Source organism: Bos indicus, chromosome 16 (genome assembly GCF_029378745.1).
Source record: "Bos indicus isolate NIAB-ARS_2022 breed Sahiwal x Tharparkar chromosome 16, NIAB-ARS_B.indTharparkar_mat_pri_1.0, whole genome shotgun sequence".
Taxonomy (NCBI): Eukaryota; Metazoa; Chordata; class Mammalia; order Artiodactyla; family Bovidae; genus Bos; species Bos indicus.
The window spans coordinates 14,085,257-14,102,235 of record NC_091775.1 but is presented as its reverse complement, the minus strand read 5'-3'; the positions used below and the strand labels follow the sequence as shown (position 1 = coordinate 14,102,235).

Sequence of the window (16,979 nt, the reverse complement as noted above, 5' to 3'; positions counted from 1 at the left end):
ACATTATGCAATCTTGACTGACAAGTTAAAAGCCAAGTTATTAGACAAATGTATCTAATTTAAACAGATTAAAATCAATACAGTTGACCCCTGAACAACTTGAGACTGTTAATTCCCATAGAATTTATAGCTGGCCCTCCCCATGCAGGGTTCTTCTGCATTAGCAGATTCAAGCAACTGAGGACCATGTAGTACTGCAGTATTTATTACTGAGAAATATCTGTAAAAGTGGATCTGGACAGTTCAAATCCATGTTGTTCAAGGGTCAACTGCATTTTGAAATTAAGATGATAAATGATTGTACTGATTCAGTTCAGTTCAGTTCAGTCGCTCAGTCGTGTCCGACTCTTTGCCACCCCATGAATCACAGCATGCCAGGCCTCCCTGTCCATCACCAACTCCCAGAGTTCACTCAGACTCATGTCCATCGAGTCAGTGATGCCATCCAGCCATCTCATCCTCTGTCATCCCCTTCTCCTCCTGTCCCCAATCCCTCCCAGCATCAGAGTCTTTTCCAATGAGTCAACTCTTTGCATGATTAGTTAATTCAAATTGTGATCCATTGGTTAAGAGGTGATAGACAAGCTTTGATAGCAAAAAAAGAGAAAAAAAAGTATATTTGTGTGGTGTGGGGGGAGGATGGTGCTGAAATGAGTTCAGATTGCTCTCTCCCTGAAACATTAACATGCAAAGAGCATTTTACAGGATTTCAAAAAACTCATACAGATACCTATTTTAAAATGACATTTACTGTTACTTTTAATGAGAGAGTTACATTACCTAATTGAAGTATTTAAAAACAGTTAATAGAATTATCCAGATAATTGCACTTCAATCTCCAGCAGAAAATAACATCCTCTCTGGGAGCTGCCCTCTGTGAAAGACTATTGCCCCCACCCACAGTTATACCCACTCACTGGGGCAACTTGCTTGTGGTGACCCGGGATATACAAAGGCCTCATTCTTATTAATATCTCAATCAATTTCTTATGTACTTCCTATAGTACCTCATATTAATTTACATGACAGGTCCAAAGCTTTCTGTGGGATCAACTGATTGTTGCTATTGTTGTTTAGTTGCTAAGTTGTGGCCAACTCTTTGCAACCCCAAGAACTGTAGCCCATCAGGCTCCTCCATCCATGGGATTTCCCAGGCAAGAATACTAGAGTGGGTTGCCATTTCCTTTTCCAAGGGATCTTCCCAACCCAGGGGTCGAACTCGGGTCTCCTGCATTGCAGGCAGATTCTTGACTGGCTGATCCAGCACGGATGCCTGGGATCAACTGATGCCTCTGTTAAAATGAATTATTTTTCAACTTCTCCCTTTGCTGAATCTTTGTCCCTCACACCCTTACAGGGAATTTCTCCTAGAGCCTTTTTCCTATAATCCTTTTACATTCAAATCTCCTATAACAGGGACTGCCCTGGTTATAGCAGCTAAGACTCTGAGCTACCAACTCAGGGTACCAGGGTTTGATCCCTGATCAGGGAACTAGATTCCACTAGATTCCACATGCTGCAACTAAGACTTGGCACAGACAAATAAATAATTTTTTTTTAAATCTTCATCACAAAAGTCTGTTTCCAGGGAACCTTAATAAATCCCTTAAAGGTATCTGGAGAGCTAGAGACAGGCTATATAACAAAACAAGCAGAGGGCTGAAAAAAGTAGGTTTTCAGCCCCTATTTATTTTCTTATTACTGATTAATATTTATTGATCTCACATACTGCCTGTCTGCTTTAATAAGGATTATCCATGAAAATGAATATATTCTTTTGCATAACTGTTGCTACTAAAATAAGGAATGTATAGCCAAACTCACATTCTTCAGCTTATTTTTTTGCATTGATTATCTATGTAAGTGACATCATGGTAATGCCTTAGCTGGTAGTGTTTCACTTTATTTTGTAATATACAAAAGTACATATAACATAATTTGTGCATTACAGAACCAAGAATGTCCCTCAGGAATTTACATTTTTCTTTAATAATCAAAAATCTGTTTACAAAATATGAGTTAAAGGTGTACACACTATCCTTATTTATAATTTCTGTTATCATCACTACAAGAGACCATACATTTCTGTATCCTCATATAATTTCTCAGTGCCTAGCACAAAATGCAATTACAATAAATGAATGAATTGATGAATAAAAGTTAGATGGTTTTTATACTGAGCTACCATATTTATTAATAACCAGCAAACAGTATTAAGTGAAGTTCAACTAACATTTATTTATTACTTTCTATATGCTACTTCTTATGGTAGTAAATGGAGGAGATTGGTGTATAGGAAAGAATTTAGTTATAAGGTCAGATTAAGCTGAGTTCAAACCTCAACTTGGTCATTTATTGACATGACTTTTTTAAGTTAATGAATTATTTCATTTATTTTTATCATAATTTTTTATTTATTTCTTATTCTCCCCCCTTCCTTCACCCCCTACTTCTTGCTTCCTTCCTTAACCAATATTAATTAGGGTTTATCCACTATACCAACCACTATGGGGGTGTTACAAACATGACTGTGAGCAACATATGTTTTTAACCTGAAATTTATCATTGTCTGTAACTCAGTCTAAGAGTGTTTGGGGAAGATTTACCAGGAAAGACCTTCTTGAAGACAATTTCAAAAATATGATTAAGGTGTCATTTTGGTAAGATGTGGAGACAGTGCCTGAAGAAGAGGGAGAAATTCCAGGCAGAGGTTATCAGTAAAGGATTGTGTAGAAGTATGGAGACAACTGAACACAGAATACCATGGAAACTCAGTGCATCATAATTTTCTGAGAATCATGTATTATGAGTACACACTCAAGTCTAACAAAGAAAGAGGGATATGTGGTAAGTATCCAGGGGTGTCTAACAGAATTCAAGGAGAAAGGCAGCCAGTATATGAGCGACTGGAATCGATCACAGGCAAGCCATCCTGAGCAGACTGCCCATTTCTTTGAGACCACATAGTGTTTTATCTCTGCTTCATTTAGCATCTCCGTTTCAGTCTTTCTCACAGTTCCTATTTTGCTTTTTCTTTCCATATACAGTGGAAACATTGCTTTGCTAGACCCACATCTACACCACTACTCACATTTCAGAGACTTGGCAAAATCTGACAAGAGGCTCTTTTCCCTAAATCCAGGTTACTGCAAGTAAAAGTTCCCATGGGATCACATGCCTTTCCTAAGTCCAGCCCTACTCTAAGTGAGCTGGATAGGGGTGATAGTTTGGATAATGTGGCCCAACCTGAGGGCTTGTTTCTACAGAAAGTGGTTATTAAAGGAGGAATGCTTCTGTGACTGGAGCACAGAGGGTGACCGTTGGGTGAAGAAGGGAATGGAGTTGGGCAAGAGAGACATAAAACATTCATTATCTTCTAAGTTTTAGGGAGGACTTTGTACTTTATGCTGGAGGTAGGGAAACAGAACCCTGTATGGAACAACTGAATGAGTTACGATTGAGGAAGGAGTTTGTCAAGGCTGTCTATTGTCCCCCTGCTAATTTAACTTATATGCAGAGCACATCATTAGAAATGCCAGGCTGGATGAGTTACAAGATGGAATCAAGACTGCCGGGAGAAATATCAACAACCTCAGATATGAGGATGTGAAAGTCACTTAGTCGTGTCCGACTCTTTGCAATCTCATGGACTCTATAGTCCTTGGAATTTTCCAGGCCAGAATACTGGAGTGGATAGCTTTCCCTTCTCCAGGGGATCTTCCCAACCCAGGGACAGAACCCAGATGTCCCACACTGCAGGTGGATTTTCTACCAGCTGAGCGACAAGGAAAGCCCAAGAATACTGGAGTGGGTAGCCTATCCCTCCAGCGGATCTTCCTGACCCAAGAATTGAACCAGGGTCTCCTTCATTGCAGGCAGATTCTTTACCATCTGAGCTATCAGGGATACCACTGTAATGGCAGAAAGTGAAGAGGAACTAAAGAGCCTGCTGATGAGGGTGAAGGAAGAGAGTGAAAAAAGCAGTTTAAAACTCAATATTAAAAAAACTAAGATCATGGATTCTTTCCCATCACTTCATGGCAAACAGACGGGGAAAAGATGGAAGCTGTGACAGATCTTCTCTTCTTGGACTCTAAAATCACTGTGGATGGTGACTGCAGCCATGAAATTAGAAGACAATTTGCTTCCTGGCAGGAAAGCTATGACAAACCTACACAGTGTATTAAAAAGCAAAGACATCACTTTGCTGACAAAGGTTCACATAGTCAAGGCTATGGTCTTTCCATTAGTCACATACAGTTGTGAGAGCTGGACCATAAAGAAGGCAGAGTGCTGAAGAACTGATGCCTTCAAACTGCGGTGCTGGAGAAGACTCTTGAGAGTCTCTTGGACGGCAAGGAGATCAAATCAGTCAGTCCTAAAGGAAATCAAAGTTAAATCATTTATGGAGACTAGAAATGAAAACAGGTCACAAGGAAAACTGCAAAGCTGTGCCTAAAGGATTTACATTACCCCCAGGGTTACCATTACTGTTTTTATCAGAGTGGATCTAGGATTTGGGAACCTAAAACACCAATAATTTGTGGATTCAGATCAGATCAGATCAGTCGCTCAGTCATGTCCGACTCTTTGCGACCCTATGAATCGTAGCATGCCAGGCCTCCCTGTCCATCACCAACTCCCAGAGTTCACTCAGACTCACGTCCATCAAGTCAGTGATGCCATCCAGCCATCTCATCCTCTGTCGTCCCCTTCTCCTCTTGCCCCCAATCCCTCCCAGCATCAGAGTCTTTTCCAATGAGTCAACTCTTCCCATGAGGTGGCCAAAGTACTGGAGTTTCAGCTGTAGCATCATTCCTTCCAAAGAAATCCCAGGGCTGATCTCCTTCAGAATGGACTGGTTGGATCTCCTTGCAGTCCAAGGGACTCTCAAGAGTCTTATCCAACACCATAGTTCAAAAGCATCAATTCTTCAGTGCTCAGCCTTCTTCACAGTCCAACTCTCATATCCATACATGACCACAGGAAAAACCATAGCCTTGACTAGACGAACCTTTGTTGGCAAAGTAATGTCTCTGCTTTTGAATATGCTATCTAGGTTGGTCATAACTTTCCTTCCAAGGAGTAAGCGTCTTTTAATTTCATGGCTGCAGTCACCATCTGCAGTGATCTTGGAGCCCAAAAAAATAAAGTCTGACACTGTTTCCACTGTTTCCCCATCTATTTCCCATGAAGTGATGGGACAGGATGCTATGATCTTCGTTTTCTGAATGTTGAGCTTTAAGCCAACTTTTTCACTCTTCTCTTTCACTCTCATCAAGAGGCTTTTTAGTTCCTCTTCACTTTCTGCCATAAGGGTGGTGTCATCTGCATATCTGAGGTGATTGATATTTCTCCCGGCAATCTTGATTCCAGCTTGTGTTTCCTCCAGTCCAGCGTTTCCCATGATGTACTCTGCATATAAGTTAAATAAACAGGTGACAATATACAGCCTTGACGAACTCCTTTTCCTATTTGGAACCAGTGTGTTGTTCCATGTCCAGTTCTAACTGTTGCTTCCTGACATGCATACAAATTTCTCAAGAGGCAGATCAGGTGGTCTGGTAGTCCCATCTCTTTCAGAATTTTCCACAGTTTATTGTGATCCACACAGTCAAAGTCTTTGGCATAGTCAATAAAGCAGAAATAGATGTTATTCTGGAACTCTCTTTCTTTTTCCATGATCCAGCAGATGTTGGCAATTTGATCTCTGGTTCCTCTGCCTTTTCTAAAACCAGCTTGAACATCAGGAAGTTCACGGTTCACATATTGCTGAAGCCTGGCTTGGAGATGTCAAGATGTCTCCAAGCCTGGCTTGGAGAATTTTGAGCATTACTTTACTCAAAATAATTTAATAAAATTAAATTATTATTAATCTGTGGATTACCTTTAATAAAAATACATTATAAACATGAAATTAAGGATAATTGCAGATAAACAGTGAACTCAGATATTTGCCCAAATCAACTTCCCCTTAGCCAGATTCCACAAATGCTTGACACATCCCAGTCACCCAACAGGAAGGAAATCATGACAGAGGAGAAGCTGACATCAAATTACACAGTAAAAATATCTTACCTTTGCAGAATTTAACATGCTTAAGCTCATATAAACACAATGCTGGGTCCCTTCCAAAGACATGAAATGGTAAAGGATGTTAAAGCTTAAACTTCACTAGTTTCACTCTACATTCACCTCCAGTTACTAAATATGACAGATAAATCTCCTAGGAAAGCTAAAAATTCCAGTGTCCTTATACAAAGCCAAAAATGTATATGAATGAATCAATCTAATACAACAGGAAGAGAGTAATATCATTCCACAAGAGTTTGAATGTAGACTTAGAATTCATTTAAGGCTATGCTCAATGACTTACCATTCTTCTATATACAGTCAGTTAAAAGAACATTATTTTAAATGCCCTTAAATTGAAAAAGCATTGTTTCTTGAAATAATCTGTTGTTTGAAAAACTTGAGGGTTCAGGTTTACCTAGAATAATCTACTTGGTTCTAAAGTACTTCTAATTATTTTTAATGTTTAATATCCTGACTACACTTAGAGAAATATTTTCTTTCAATTACTGTCGATGACTGAAATTGAGTAACTGTTCACTGGCTCTATCCATGCTCTCTGAAGGGGAAGCTTTCACATGTAAGAAAAATTATCCTAAAGCTTTTGTTGTCTTTTGAAAAAGTGCTTTCTAAATAGACACACCAGGAATCCTTGTTTTACAAGAGTACTCAAAACAGACAACTATTGAAAATGAATTCAAAGTTTATTTCCACTGAATGGATCAGAATGTCTTTGGAATTAATTAAGGGAATTAAGGGAAAAGAGTCAAATTTCTTGAAATTGAAAATACTAGTTCATAATAAACATTAGTACAAAAATTTTAACTTAGAAATAGATTTTATATCATCCTTGACTTTTTATTCATCCAGATACCAGAAAATTTCTCTGTTACACATTTCTGAGTAACATAACGTCATTACTTGGCATTTGTAAAACATCTTCATGCAGAACATATCTTTTTATTTTTTGTAATTTGAAGTGTCTGCTTATGAAAAGTGTCAGACTGACATCCCTAGATATCAAAGTCTTCCATTTGTGCCTTACATAAGCCTTAGGGAAACACAGCCTTCTCAATGATCCTAGCCAAAATAGTTACAACAGAGCAGTTTAAGCAATAACTGGATGGCTGAGGGCTTGGCCTCTTTGCTGAATCTGTCAGCCAATGCACCAATTAACTCAGCTACAAATTTTATGAAAATTTCACTGAAAAGGGAATACATGGCTGTAGGTTTTACAGTTGCCTCAAGAAACAAAGAGCCTAAACTAATTGCAAAAGCTGTCACTATTGGCATTGAGCCACTGAGTTTAAAAAAGTTTACTGAGCCATCTTTTATACTTTGCTTTGTACCTAAAGTCAATGTTATACCTAAATTAGACTATCTGCCTTAGAGCCAAACACAAAACAAGGATAAATTCATTAAGTAATGATATAAATACATACCTTAAGTGCCATAAATTCTATCATAGCTATTGAACAATTTCATTCTTCTCAGTTATAATGCTTAATAAATTTATTTCTAAAAATCTTTCTTAAGCTACACTGAGCCTTCATGGAAATGTAATTTCCAGGCTGTATACACATATTCAATGTAAGATTTGTTTTTGTGATTTGCAGATGATTCTTGAAAAGACTGAATGCATGGGTGTCTGCCCTCTTTTGGTTATGAAACTCAGATAGTCTGGTGGATCTGTGAAACTAATACAAAAATGAGAAACATGTAAGGAAACAGAAGAGTTGGTCTGAGGTGAATGTTGGGGTAGAGAAGAAGATGGCTGACAGATGGTTAAGAGTAAAGGAGAGTCTGGTTTCCTATGTAGAGTTGAGACTGAGAGAAAACCAGCATGTCCTTTCCTGCCTTGCATAGATCCCTGGGTGTGCTGCTGTCCACAGCCCGCTACTGGAGTCAGAATAGCAACAGAGTCAACTCAGACCTGGCTGAGATCAAAGACCAAGTTGTCTGGAATGAGAACTGATAAAACATACCTAGAAGGACAAAACTTTTCCTATCCTGTCCTTCACAGACTGGGCTAGAAGATTATAATTAGTAATTAAGACTTTGGGAAAAGAACAATACTCAAGCATGAAGCCTGAAGAATGTTTTGAAGGGCAAGGTCACCTGTAAGGTCATGTTCAATTGGTGGTAGAGATCTTTGTCCTGAAGCATTATTTTCCAAACTCATCCCTTGAATTCCAGGAAAAGAAGCGAAACCCACACTTTAGCCTCTCTTTCCTCCATATCTGTGACAGCTGAAATGAAGCTTAAGGGGGGAAATAACAAGAAATTGAACAAACAAAAATGCAAATTAAAACTACCAACTAAATAATTTACACCATATGAAACAGACTTAGTGTAACTGAGGTAAAAATATATCTATAATATGTAGGTCTAAAATACTCTAACAGCATTGAAGGCAAATAGTGCAAAGAATAAGCAGAAACAGAGACATCTGTGGAATAGATGTTATTTGAATTTTAAAAATTAGTAGTGTGAAGAAAGAGCAGAATATATAGAACAGAAAATCATCTAAAGAAACTCTTCAAAAGAAAATAAAATGGATACAATTAACTGGCAATGAAAAAGAAGCATTAAGACATGGAATTTGGTAGTAGATTTATCATTATCCTCGTACCCGAGGTTCTAGACACAAAAATGTGGTGGGGCAGGAAGCATTGAAAAAAAAATCATCAAGAAGTAGTCCAAATACAACATAATCTCAAAACCATTCAAAAATTTTACAAAACTAGCTATACATAAAAAGGACACTCTAAGAGCTTCCTGGAAAAGATTATATATTCTAAAAACAAAACAAAAGCTCACTTGAATTAAATTGACATCGACCATTCCAGCACTGGATGAAAGAAGAATCTTTATAAAGTGTTAAAGCAAAGTTCGAACTTAAATACAATTTTATATTTAGCCTGAATCAAATCATCACATTGTCATTTTGAAGCAAGGGGGAAGGGGGCAGGGCACAACCTTTGAAGGAATGACAAAGCCCAAGGACACAACCTAAACTGATTAGAACCAAATGGGTTCAAGATGGTAGACAAGACCTTGAGCCTCAATACATACTCATCATAACATCAACAAGCTAACTGACACAATCACAGGCACTAAGACAGTTCCAAGGCCAATCAAAGACCAAAAAGTAGGTGGCGGCCCAATTTCAGGAAATCTCCACTCCTTCCCCAATATAGTTGGAACAATGCTCCCACTCACTAGCTTATGAAATTACCCACCCATAAAAGCTACCTACACCATATTTCTAGGCCAGTCTCAAGTCTTCTGAGATGACCCACACTTTTGCCTGTAGAATGTGTTTCTCTCTAAATAAATGCACTTCTTACCTGTCTCTCTGTCTCTCATGGAATTCTTTCTGCAATAAGACATTATGAACTCGAGCTTCATTAAAACCCAAAAAGAGTGTGTGATCTCAGCTAGAACACCATGGGTTTTGGCTTGGCTGGGTTCAAGTCCTGGTTGTGTGAGTTCACGTTCAAATCTGAGGTGCATGATTTCAATTTCAAGGGTGAAATAGGGCTGCACTGTCTGTAGAACTTTTCTATAACTTTTCAATAATCATATGTAGATATTGACTACCATCTTAGAAAGAGCAATCCTCAGAACTCACCTTCAAATTTATTCTCAGAAAAACAACTCAATCAAGAGACTCCAATGGTGGTTCACTGGTTAAGATTCCTCCTTTCTACAACACAGGGCATGGGTTCAATCCCTGGTCTGGGACCTAAGATCTCACGTGCCACTCAATGCACTCAAAAAGGAAAAGAAACAAATAAAGGAGGGGGTGAATTTCTATGAGATTTATTATAAGTATAAGCAAATTAAAAGTTTATTCAGGTTTACTGTCATACAGAAAATAAAAGCCCAGCAAACAAAATGAAAATCTATTAAAATCAGGACTAAATAACAAATAATATCAACATAACTGGGTAAAGAAAGAAAAGAATTAAGTATAAGGAGACATGAACACTATATTTAGGGAAAAGATATAGGTGTTTATGAGCTTATCAAATTGAAAAAGATAAAATATGTCTGCATATAAATGTAAAATGTGTAACTCTTAAGAAAGCATAAAAGGTTGATTCAGCTAATAGAAGCCAAGAAAAATAAAAGAAGAAAAAATATAATAAATATAAAATGCAAATAGCAAAAATAAGTCCTAACACAGTAGTACTTTTAATATAGTTGAGTTAAAATTCTTAAGTCAAAGAGACAAACTCTCAAATTATAAAAAAGCAATCTATCAATGCTTTATTTTGGAACAGATAAATTAAAAGAACATATAAGCATGAAACATAAGAAATAAAAATACAAGAAAGCTTCAGAGAGAAGGGAATCCAATGGCAGGTGTCAAACAGAAAAAAGAGATGGCATCAAACAGATTAAAAAAATTTAAATAGATATAGAAAACATATTAAAGAAATACAGAACATGGAACTATAAGAAAAATAGATATGTTAGTATATTGTACTCTGGGATATTCATATTCACTCGAGAAATGTATCAAACTGGCAGAAAAAAATAACTGAAGGTCCAGAAACCTCGAAGAGTACATCAATTGCCTTGAAGTATGTGTGTGTGCACAAACATGTATATACATATACCTTACATCTCAAAAATGCATACTGACTTTGAGCATATTTGTAAAACAAACAAAACTGTGCATGTAATATCCAAAAGGAAATTATAACAAATTTGACAAAATCAACAACTTAGAAGTAATGTTTGCTGATGATGGTAACAATTGAAATCATTAAATGAGTTCATATTTAAACTATTTATATATAAATTATAGGATGATAAAATGTAAATATATACTTATATGCTTATGCATATTCTGCTATTAAACATGTATCATTTTATAAATAAAATTATAAAATTATTTTAAAATACTTAGAACCAAATGAAAACATTACATTTCAAAAGGAGAGGGTACAGACAGATGATAAAGTAGGACTAAAAAGGAAATAGACAAGTTTATATATATTTAGGCAAAAACAAGACAAATTATAAAAATATCAAAATAGTCCATTTTAAAAGGTGAAGAATGATCAAGAGAACAAACCCAAGGGAGACAGAGGAAGAAAATAATAACCATAAGAGTAGAGGTCAGTAATATAAACAATAATAACCAGAAGAAAAATAAATAAAAAAAGATCAACAGAAACAAAAACACAAACAGCAACTGTTTTAGGAAAAAACAGTAATTCAGCTAACTGCAAGCTCAACAGAAGATTAATAGCTTAACAAAAGAACATAGTGGATATCTAGTAATAAATTTGGAAATTTATGAAACTTAAAAACAAATAGCCTTATACAGTCTTATATTTTCTAATTTTTCATTTACTTGACTTGATTTTGTTTACTTTGTGGTACATAATTTTAAGATCTGCTTTAAAGTCTTTATCTGATAATTCAACATCTGGGATATCTTACAATCATCATCTTTCCTATTTTCTTTTTTTTTTTTTTTTTCCTATTTTCTTTCTTTTGGAAAGAAAGTTACATTTTCCTGGTTCTTTCAAAGTTGAGTAATTTTTATTTTGACCTTGTGTGTGTTTTTGTGCTAAGTCACTTCAGTCATGTTCAACTCTTTGTGACCCCATGGAATGTAACCCTCCAGGCTCCTTTGTCCATGGAATTCTGCAGGCAAGAATACTGCAACGGGTTGCCATGCCCTCCTCTAGGGGATCTTCCCAACCCAGGGATTGAACCCAAGTCTCCTGATCACCTGCATTGCAGGTGGATTCTTTACTGCTGAGCCACCAGGGAAGCTTTGTACAAATATAATATTATATATATATACTCTAAGTTGTAAACTTCTGCAAAATACTGCGGTTTTTGTTTCAGAAGGCAATCAGTCCTACTATCTTACACTGGAAGTTCTGTGTCACCTTTATGTGCAGTAGAAGCAACTTCAGTTCAATTTGGGCAGGATATACATCTTTAGGGGGTTGTAACACTATGGATGTTAGTGGCAGAAGGGACAGTGGAAATCATTTACTTGAATTGTATTTTTCAGAGAAACCTCTTCAAACTGACAGTTAAATGTCTTGTTCAGTTGATCATCTAAAGGAAGCTGAGGGTCAAATGCAGATATAATGTATTTACATCCAGAGATGTCAATACTGTGTGGCCCTATGCTCTATTTATGGAATAATATGGTCAACAATAAACTAAAAAGCACCAGGTATGTAAGTGACAAAGTTGATTTGATTTTTTGAAGTTTCAGAAGAGTAGCTTTTTTTTTTTTTTTTTATAATGTATGTTAAATTCCCAATAGTAAAGTTAATGGACAGAACAGAAAATAGGAAAACTAGTAGAAAAGGCAAAGGGATAAAATCTGAGTCAGACTAAATTTAATTTGAAAAATAAGTACCTTAACTAGCTAACAATCTTTAAAAGGAGTAATACGTATAAAAAGTGCCTCGTAGGGAAACTCACACAATAGTAAGTTTCCATTCAAGCAATTGTAGTTTTATTAGTTTAAAAACACAGCCACTGAGGTTATTCCTACACTGTTCGTTAGAATGTGAAAGGCTGTTCTGAAACTAATGGTCTCGAAGCAGTAAGGCACTGAACATTCCAAGGGAGACAAGACTTACCCAGGTGTGCAGTTATCACTTGAGGATAACTTTCTTATTTAACAAATTTCTTCCTGCAAATGAAACAAAGTACTACCACTGAGGAATTCACTATTTTCTCCAAAAGCATGTGTGTAATGCTCGAAATAACCAGAATTTCTCCATGTAAGGGAACAAAATTTCACACTCTAAAATGCGTTTCTTTGGCAGGAGGATTAATTTAGGCTGATAATTTTTAAGAAACAGAAGACTCAGGAAATGTTTCTCCCCCCTTAACTGCCTAAAAGAATTTAGACGGAGGCCTTGTTCCTGGAATAGAGCTATCACCACAGATATCCGCAAAGAATATGGGCTAGAAATGGTGGGGGAAAGGGCCTAAAATCCCCGTGTCCCCTTGTCTCTGCACGGTCCAGCAACACTTGTTTACCAAGCACTGCTTGTCCATCTGCATGTGAATTGCCTTCCTCTCAAGTCCCAAACACTATCCCCAGCAACCTCTTTTGTCTTGAGCTTAAGGTGGTATTTAAGATAAGCATTCCAGCCAATAAGACTCTCTGCTTCCCATGCAGGGGACCCAGGAAGATCTCACAGATCTCAACTAAGCCCACAGGCCTCCACTAGAGAAGTCCATGCCCTGCAAAAAGAGCCTGTGCTCAGCAATGAAAACTCAGTGCAGCCAAACACTTAAAAAAAAAAAAAAAAGTTTTGACCATTTCGGAAATAGATGGGGAAACAGTGGAAACAGTGGCAGACTTTATTTTTCTGGGCTCCAAAATCACTGCAGATGGTGACTGCAGCCATGAAATTAAAAGACACTTACTCCTTGGAAGGAAAGTTATGACCAACCTAGATAGCATATTCAAAAGCAGAGATATTACTTTGCCAACAAAGGTTCATCTAGTCAAGGCTATGGTTTTTCCTGTGGTCATGTATGGATGTGAGAGTTGGACTGTGAAGAAGGCTGAGCACCGAAGAATTGATGCTTTTGAACTGTGGTGTTGGAGAAGACTCTTGAGAGTCCCTTGGACTGCAAGGAGATCCAACCAGTCCATTCTGAAGGAGATCAGCCCTGGGATTTCTTTGGAAGGAATGATGCTACAGCTGAAACTCCAGTACTTTGGCCACCTCATGGGAAGAGTTGACTCATTGGAAAAGGCTCTGATGCTGGGAGGGATTGGGGGCAGGAGGAGAAGGGGAAGGCAGAGGATGAGATGGCTGGATGGCATCACCGACTCGATGGACGTGAGTCTGAGTGAACTCCGGGAGTTGGTGATGGACAGGGAGGCCTGGCATGCTGCGATTCATGGGGTCGAAAAGAATCGGACACGACTGAGCGACTGATCTGATCTGATCTGATCTGATGAGTTACTTAGTTCTCCTGGTCTCTCCCATGTAGTTGTTGTTGTCTGCGACCCCATAGACTACAGTTTGCCAGGTTTCTCTGTCCATGAGATTTCCCAGGCAAGAATACTGGAGTGGGTTGCCATTTCCTTCTCCAGGGGATCTTTCTGACCCAAGGATTGAACTTGTATCTCCTGCACTGGCAGGAAGATTCTTTACCACTGAGCCACCTAGGAAGCCCCTCTCTCATGTAGATATGCTATTAAACTTTTCTTTGATTTTTCTCCTGCTGCTCTGTCTCATGTTAACTTTGTTAATAAATTTTAGATCAGCCAGAAGAACATAGAAGGGTAGAGGATAATTTCTTCTTCCCTAACATCCGTAAGTGCTAGAAAAATGAACTCATTGATCAAAATCGGATATATTTTCACTATAATAGCCCAAAAGTAATGTAGAAATTTTGAAGATTAAGAAAAGAGATAGTCTCACCTGTTGATATAACTGAATCTGTCTTCATTTCTAACCTTTAACTAATATGAATGCTGTGATTATTCAACAGAATCCTGATCCAATTTATTATGTCAACTGTGAGATGAAGAGTAGTTAAGTTGAACTTCCTTTTATCATGAGTTCAATAAATGTACATCACATTTATAGTTATCAAAACCACAGACATGCAAAAACAGCAATGAAGCATGAACGTGCACTTAGTCTACTGAAGTTGCTCTGTCACACACTCAGATATCTGTCCAGTGAAGCATAACTCTGCTGCGAGGCTGGGCTAACTGACATAATTCTATAATTATGAGACATGGAGAAAAGTCTGTGCTGATAAAAAGACAAAACAAACAAACAAAGAATAATAAGCTTTAACCCTGGTAATGACAGCATGCAACAGTTAGCATGAAAGTGAGTTTCACAAATCAGGTAGTAATTTGGGTTTGACGGGCCTCTTAGGGATCACAGCTACTCTAAGAATCTACGACGGTGAAAATTTTTCAGTGATGTGTAGAAATTCCTGTTTGGCCCTTCAGAAAGTCCTCATCCTCACAATCCTGCCCAAATCTCCTGATCTGGATAGTGAAAGTGTTAGTTGTTCAGTCGTCTCTGAATCTTGGTGACCCCGTGGATGCTGTAGCTTGCCAGGCTTCTCTGTCCATAGGATTTTCCAGGCAAGAATACTGAGGTGGGTTGCCATTTCCTATTCCAGAGGATCTGCCTGACCCAGGGATCGAACCTGGGTCTCCTGCATTGCAGGCGGATTCTTGACCATCTATCTAGCTAAGCAGACATTTTCTTTCTCTCCAAGCCTTATAAATGTACACTCAAAAAATTACAGAGCTTCTTTATACTGGCTGAGAATAAAGAAATTCTGACTTGTGAGCTCTCCTTGAGAGAATCTTTAGATATCAACTCTCCATGATCATGACTCTTTTTATTTCTTCAGCAGCTAACACATTCACATGTATTATCAATAGCATCACATGTTAGTCACAGAGCTAAATTACAAATAAAAAAAAGACAAGCCCTGGCTGATTTAGGCAAGAATGGAAAATACTGAGTAAATTTTAAGTAGTTTATAGAATTTCTGGGAGAGTTGGGGAGTTAGGGCACAAAAAAAGGGAAGCTATGCAGCCAGAACCAGAGCCAAAATCAGGCCGCAAAATATCAACCCTGGGTTGGCACGGTCGCCTGCTACCATCACCATGCACATTGGCAGCTGAAGCCAGTGTTACTGACACTGCTGGCACTGACACCCAGAGGCTTCCCCTGTCACTGCTAGCCTCCCACCCATGGAGATGGACATGGCTGCCTCTCCAGTCATTTCCAGGAGCAATTCTTCACTCGGTTCATTTGAATCCATTTTTTCAGATTCAAAATCTCAGCAGATACATTTAACCAGCCACCCTTAGATCCTGTGCCTGTGCCTCAGGTTCCAAGGTGCTACAGAAAGGCAAAATGATAAAGAATAAAGACACGTTCCTCCTAGACACGTAAGTTCAAGGCTTTCTTAGAAGTAGCCAGCCAAGGGAATTACAGATAATAAAATGGTCCAACGAATAGCTGTAAAAAGGAATAGAGTAATGAAAAAATGAATGAACATGGTCAACTTGCATCAAAAGAGCACTTCAAATAGAAAAGAAATTATCCAATTATGTAGAGATGTGGAGTCTATGATGAATACTAAACTTGCTTTTTTTTAATAAGAAGATATCCAGAATGAGTATCTTACTGTACAATTTAAATAAGCCAAGAGCAGTTAGCATGCTAAAGATTAGGAAAGAAAAGAGAGACAAGGGTGGGAGCATTAAGAACACTCCACTGAATCCACACCCTGCTCTACTGAATATGCTTTAGAAATTTAGACCAAATCGAGACATAAAACTACAATCAGTGGCTGGTTTACTGATAGATTCAGGTTAGATGGGGCGACTAAGAGCAGGAGTCAAATGAATCTAATAACTCCCTACAGTCTCTCTGTCCAAAAGGAAGAGAAAGATGAAAAAAAACAAATACCCAACATCAAGAACATTCACATGATTAAAAACATAAGTCACTTTACTTCTATAGAAAGGAGTAGGGCAAGAAGTTAAGATTACTTAAGGAAATATAGGATCAAGAGAAATTCATAAACAGGGTTAACATTTATTAATCTTAAATGTTCATTATCAATTGTAAGGATTAACCATGGTCTTACCATTCCATGATGGGTTGATTGTGTCTCCCCAAAATTTAAAGTCCTAATTCCCCAATACTTCAGAATGTCACTATATTTGAAAATAGGGTCATTGCAGAGATCATTAGGCAAAATGAGGTCACACTAAAATAGGTCAGTCCCCTACTGTAGTCAGGTGTCTTTTATAAAGGGCAAATTGGGACACAGAGTCACAGACAGAGAAAATGCTACACAGAGAAGAAGGCAGAAAACTAGGTGATCCAAGAAAAGCAAAGATTGCC

General features: G+C 37.8%; 1 long non-coding RNA gene across 7 annotated transcripts in view; it reads right to left on the bottom strand.

Annotated features, from left to right (window-relative positions):
• Nucleotides 1–16,979, bottom strand: part of LOC139176328 (uncharacterized) — a 187,123-nt gene that overhangs the window by 116,338 nt on the left and 53,806 nt on the right. Inside the window, exon 1 of one of the 7 annotated variants that reach the window (XR_011560736.1) lies at nt 9,707–10,983. The exons of the other annotated variants lie outside the window; for them this stretch is intronic. This is a non-coding gene — a long non-coding RNA (uncharacterized lncRNA). Of the gene's footprint in view, nt 1–9,706; nt 10,984–16,979 lie in introns of those variants that run through there. 7 annotated transcript variants of the gene reach the window in all.